Source organism: Alexandromys fortis, unplaced genomic scaffold (assembly GCF_014885135.2).
Source record: "Alexandromys fortis isolate MF-2015 unplaced genomic scaffold, M_Fortis_MF-2015_v1.1 scaffold_218, whole genome shotgun sequence".
NCBI classification, from domain to species: Eukaryota; Metazoa; Chordata; class Mammalia; order Rodentia; family Cricetidae; genus Alexandromys; species Alexandromys fortis.
In genome coordinates this window covers 12,565-18,531 of record NW_026068112.1, presented here as the reverse complement: position 1 = coordinate 18,531, position 5,967 = coordinate 12,565, and the positions used below count along the sequence as shown (strand labels likewise).

The 5,967-nt window shown below is 57.9% G+C and overlaps 4 non-coding genes across 4 annotated transcripts; 1 reads left to right on the top strand and 3 right to left on the bottom strand.

Moving 5' to 3' along the window:
• Positions 1-3,646: 3,646 nt before the first annotated feature.
• Trnae-cuc (transfer RNA glutamic acid (anticodon CUC)) lies at positions 3,647-3,718 on the bottom strand. Its single transcript has one exon. It is a non-coding gene; the product is annotated as a tRNA-Glu (tRNA).
• Positions 3,719-4,103: 385 nt separating this feature from the next.
• On the bottom strand, positions 4,104-4,175 carry Trnag-ucc (transfer RNA glycine (anticodon UCC)). Its single transcript has one exon. It is a non-coding gene; the product is annotated as a tRNA-Gly (tRNA).
• Positions 4,176-4,870: 695 nt separating this feature from the next.
• Positions 4,871-4,942, bottom strand: Trnad-guc (transfer RNA aspartic acid (anticodon GUC)). The gene has a single exon. It is a non-coding gene; the product is annotated as a tRNA-Asp (tRNA).
• Positions 4,943-5,381: 439 nt separating this feature from the next.
• Positions 5,382-5,464, top strand: Trnal-cag (transfer RNA leucine (anticodon CAG)). Its single transcript has one exon. It is a non-coding gene; the product is annotated as a tRNA-Leu (tRNA).
• Positions 5,465-5,967: the final 503 nt, after the last annotated feature.

The following is a 5,967-nucleotide window of genomic DNA, read 5'->3' as shown; positions in this document are numbered from 1 at the left end:
CCCATATCTATCACCATGCACAAAACTCAAGTCCAAATGGATCAAAGACCTCAACATAAAGCCAGCCACATTGAACCTTATAGAAGAGAAAGTAGAAAGTACACTTGAACACATTGGCACAGGGGACCACTTCCTAAATAGAACCCCAGCAGCACAGACACTGAGAGAAACAATTAATAAATGGGACCTCCTGAAACTGAAAAGCTTCTGTAAAGCAAGGGACACGGTCAACAAGACAAAACGACAGCCTACAGAATGGGAAAAGATCTTCACTAACCCCCTATCAGACAGAGGTCTGATTTCCAAAATATACAAAGGACTCAATAAATTGGACACCAAAACAACACATAATCCAATAAAAAAATGGAGTAAAGACATAAACAGAGAACTCTCAACAGAGGAATCTAAAATGGCTGAAAGATACTTAAGGAAATGCTCAACATCCTTAGTCATCAGAGAAATACAAATCAAAACAACTCTGAGATTCCATCTTACACCTGTAAGAATGACCAAGATCAAAAACACTGATGACAACTTATGCTGGAGAGGATGTGGGGAAAGGAGAACACGTGTGCATTGCTGGTGGGAATGAAAGCTGGTGGGTACAGCGCTTTGGATGTCAGTGTGGCGATTTCTCAGAAAATTAGGAAACAAGGTTGTTTCCTCAAGACCCAATAATACCACTTTTGGGTATATGTCCAAAAGATGCTCAATCGTGCCACAAGGACATGTGCTCAACTATGTTCATAGTAGCTTTGTTTGTCATAGCCAGAACCTGGACACAACCTAAATGCCCCTCGACCGAAAAATGGATAAGGAAAATGTGGTACATTTACACAGCAGAAAGAAAAAAAAAACAGCTTGAATTTTGCAGGAAAATGGATGGAGCTAGAAAACATTATTTTGAGTGAGGTAACCCAGACACAGAAAGATGATTTTCACATGTATTCACTCATAGGTAGTTTTTAAACATAAAGCAAAGAAAGCCAGCCTACAAACCACAATCCCAGAGACCTTAGACAACAATGAGGACACTAAGAGAGACTTACATAGATCTAATCTATATGGGAAGTAGAAAGTAGAAAAAGACAAGATCTCCTGGGTAAATTGGGAGCATGGGGATCTTGGGAGAAGGTTGAAGGGGGAAAGGGAGAGGCAGGGAGGAGAGCAGAGAAAAATGTAGAGCTCACTGAATATTAAAAAAAAAAGACCACTCATCATCTCATGGAGGCATCTGCTCAACTGAGAGTCTCTCTTCCCAGATGAGTGCAGGGTTTTGTCAAGTTCTTCAGAAACAAGCAGCACGGTTGACCCTGCCCCAACACGGCACAGAAGCCTGCGTTTGTGTGGTTTTTTTTTTTGTTTGTTTGTTTGTTTTTTTGTTTTTCGAGGCAGGGTTTCTCTGTAGCTTCGGAGCCTGTCCTGGAACTAGCTCTGTAGACCAGGCTGGCCTCGAACTCACAGAGATCCGCCTGCTTCTGCCTACTGAGTGCTGGGATTAAAGGCGTGCGCCACCACCGCCCGGCAAGCCGGCGTTTTTTGAACCATAACCATTCCTTTCTTGTTCATCCCCAAGAACTCCTTTTAATCCCGAAAGCACGGGATCGGCAATACCCCACTCCTGGTACCGATTTCAGTCTGAGTCAGGCTTGGGATTGTTGCCATCAAACACCACGACCAAAAGCAGCTTGGGTGGAGAAGTGTTGGTTTCTTGGGCTCCTAAGCCCCTCACAGAGGGCAGCCCCGGTAGGAAAGCAGAGGCAGGACCTGTCGGTGGGGGAGGTGCTCCCACCTGGCTTGCTCAGCCTGCTGCCCTACACCTCAGGACCATGTGCCCAAGGATGGCACGCCCCTGGCCACAACCACCCCGGCTCTGCCCCCGCACCCCAACCACCATCCCTACCGCCTGTCTGCTGTCTGTCCCACAGCAATTATTCGATCGTTTATCGCGGCACATGCTAGAGAGACCTTTTCTCCAAGCAGAGTTCCTCTTTCCAGCCAGAAGGGCCGAGCTGAGGAGAAACCAGGGAGCACAGAGGCAAGCGTGGATCTTTGCCTTTGGCATGCGACGGCCCCATTCGGACACCTGCCAGCCAGCGTAGGCTTCTCCGGTGTCTTTTTTTCCCATGGCCGTCTCATGGGAGCCACACAACTGGCCCGGCAGCTTGCTGGACAGACCCTTCCCAGATCCAGCTGGACACGGGTATCTCTCCGTGTCCTCTATTGGGAAGGCTTCAGGGCGGGACTGAGTTGAGGTCGGGTGGGAAAAAGGCGTGTCTGTCCTCCCCCACCACCACACACACACACCCGGGTGGGCACAGACTATGCCTCCCATCGAGGCGGAGCTGAACCCAGCGGTAAGCACACTACCATCTGTCTCCGTGCCCCGGACCTGCTGACAGGGTCACGACCGAGGGGACCCACCCGGCAACGGACCCAAAACCTAGGTGGGCAGAGGTTCCGCTCCAATTTCTCGACTCACACAGGCACCTGCACCGCTTGCCCGCGCACACAAGGAGCCGCAGAAACAGCGGCCTTAAAACAGCCAGGCTTGGCCTCAGCTCCCCCAAGCCGCTCTGGGGGCTTTCGAGGAAATCGGGCCTGGGGTCGGGCACTGTACGCCCTGCGGCGATGCGGAAGCTTAGTAACCACACCAGGTGCTTTCCTCACTCACCCTGTTATCAGCACGGAATCAACACCACCCCACAGAGCACCCCCACCCACGGACGGACACGCGCTCTCCTCCCGATCCCATACCAACATTGCCACCATAAACGATCACTTAGAGACCCTGGAGTTTTGCAAGATACGCATGCATGCATGCATACATACATAAATACGTATATACATGCCTACGCTCACACACATACACACAGAGGACAGAAATAGACAGAGAAACAGACATATTTACACACACACGCACACACACACACACACACACACACACACCCTGTAGACTGGAACGAATCACTGCATTTGCTTGAAGTCGGCGCTCAGTTGTGAAGAGCAGAGGAAAGGTCCCAGGGAGCGTGTGATGCAGGTGTGGCAGGTAGGGCAAGCAAGACTGTTTCTTGGAGACCTAAGAGCAGGCGATAGAGTGAGGTGGAGATTCAGTGGGCTCCATGAGTGGGTCGGAAGCTTGCGCGGGAGCGCTGCGTGTCGGGTGTTTGTGTGTCGTCGGTGTGATAATGGCGGTGTGTAGGCTGGGTGTGTCGGGCCGCATCAGGGCTTAGCTGGACAGGCCCTGAGGATTTGGTGTGTGCAGGAAAAGATGGTGGGCGTGAGTGGGAATCAAGGAAAAGGGTGGTGAGTGTGCGGGTAGAAAGCGCCTAGAGGCTGCAGGCTGTTGGGTTGCAAGGGAGAGTGTCTGTACGTACGAGTGGAGCAGAGCAACAGGGACTGGCGGCGACGCTGTTGGGCAAAAGGTAAGAGAGGTGATGTGGGAGTAGTTCCCCCCCCACCCCCCGCGGTGCAGGGCAGGGCAGGACAAGTGTCAAGAAGGGGGCGAGGTGGCGAGGTGTCCGGTGGCAAAGATGCCAGCAGGGTGTCGCGGCGACGCTGTTGGGCAAAAAGTAGGAGAGGTGATGTGGGGGCCGGACAGGTGTCAAGATGGGGGAAGAGTTGCAGAGCAGAGAAGAACAGAAGCTTCCCTGACCGGGAATCGAACCCGGGCCGCGGCGGTGAGAGCGCCGAATCCTAACCACTAGACCACCAGGGAGCGACGAACAGAGTGTGCCGGTGTGCGCCTCTCACGGGCGGCCAGAATCTCAGCCAGTCTGCCAAGCTGACTACCAGCCGCTCGCCCCGCCCGCCCGGCAATACGCGGCTGGCATTGGGCGCCCATGCGATCGATCGGCGCCTGCCCGTGCCCCCTGGCCCTTCCCGTCCCCTCCCTGTCCTGCCTGGTGCCCGGTGCTCTCAGTCGCTTCTCCGGCAAGCCGGGCGCCACTTCCCGCTAAGACGCCACCCTCTCAAAAGGTCTAGAATCTCCTCCCATTGTGTGGTCGTTCGGCCCGCCGCGGCGCAGTGCAGTCGGAGAGGCGGAGAGTTGCCAGAGGACTGGGCCACTGTCGGCCCTGAACCTTGGCAAAAGGTGAACCCTGTGCGTTGGCCGGAAATCGAACCCGGGTCAACTGCTTGGAAGGCAGCTATGCTCACCACTATACCACCAACGCCGTACCGACACGGTGTCTCACACACACACACACACACACACACACGCGCGCGCGCGCGCGCGCGCGCGCGACGCCGGGGGACTGCCACCAGCCAGCGACGATGTCGCGGTCGCCTACCAGGTCTTCCCACCCTGCCCCAATCTCAAAGTCAAAGCCGAAGCCGACACCGACACCCACGCCAACCCCAACCGGGCCTCCGCCGCCGAGCACGCGTTGTTCCTCACCGTCCCATGCCACCCGCGCTTCTCGCACGCACACGCCTGTGCTGCGCGGCGCTCTTGCCTCCTGACTGCAGCAACCGGGCCAGGGCAGCTCACGCAACGAGGGCCACAGGAGCCAGGGAGCAGCCGGGACAACACCGAGCGGGCGCGTCACCACCCAGAGCCGCCTGGCACAGCGGTGGCTCAGGCACCGAGGGTCGCACGCCGCCGGCTCTGACACACGCCCAGTCGCGCCTCGTCGGTGTGTGTGTGTGTGTGTGTGTTTAAGTCGCGTCCCCAGGCGTCAGAGCCCTGGGCCAAGCGCCAGGCTAGGGACCCGACGGCCGGGAGGCATGTGGGCCCGCCTGGCAGTGGGCGGCCCGAGCCCGGCTCTTGGGCCAGAAGACCACTGTCCTGGCATTGGGGCGAGGGGCCAAGCAAGCAAGGATGGCCAACGGGCCAAGGGCCGCCGTCTGGCTAAAAAGAATATTGTGTCTCCCCGTCGGGGAATCGAACCCCGGTCTCCCGCGTGACAGGCGGGGATACTCACCACTATACTAACGAGGACGACGACAACGGCGACGTTGCCATCGAGACAGTCGGCCATCTCCGACGCGCTTCGAAGACCCGCCACCCTCCCTCCCTCCGAAACACCGCCAACCTCCGCACCCATCCCCAAAGTCTCCCCGACACGACCAAACGCCCCTCCCACCAGGACGCAGACCCGCAGCCACGTGCGACCACCGCGTCCCAGCCCCCGGTCCCGCCCATGCCCGCGGGAGACGCTGGTCCCGTTCCTGGGTGGTCCCGCTTGGGCTGAGGTGGTGTGGGGAGCCAAACCGGAAACGGAACCGGGACCAGGACCGGGACAGGGAGCGACTTTGGCGCCTAGCAGCATCTCGACGTGGACCCGGTGACGCCGCTCCACGCCCGCAGCTTAAGCACCCAGACCGGCACCAGCCCGAGCGCCCCGACACGACTGGTCCGCCGCACGCCCATATCCGTCGTCAGGATGGCCGAGCGGTCTAAGGCGCTGCGTTCAGGTCGCAGTCTCCCCTGGAGGCGTGGGTTCGAATCCCACTCCTGACAACCTCGCCTTTTTGCCCCATCCCCGCTCCCACCCCACCAGACCCTGCGCTCAACACCCGACACTTACTGGAGGGCAGCGGCGCGTGCTGGATGCCTTGCTAAATTAGCCACCTCCGGGGGGTGCGGAAGGAGAGGCTCGATTCCTTGAGGGTGCCGGTCCTGAGCACCCCGCCAGCCCAGTCGGCCGGCCCGGTGCCAACAGAGGACCTCATCCATCCCTACCCGACACCCGCACTTCTTGGCCCGGCCCTCGCGCTCACCACCCCTTTCCCGCTCGTTCCTGCTCCTCCAGCTCCTGCGGGAGAAGCCCACCGCGCCCATCCTCTCGGGCTGTGCTCGTCCAGGCTGCTTCTTCTGTGCGCAGGTGGCCGTTGCCAGCGCACACCTGCCGACCCTTGCTGAGCGCACCGCCGGCCCGCAAGCTCGCTGGCTCGCTAGCTCCTCGGCTGGCAGCAGGGAGAAGCAGGGTTGACGTGGGACCTAGGCGTCCCGGAGAGGGGAGA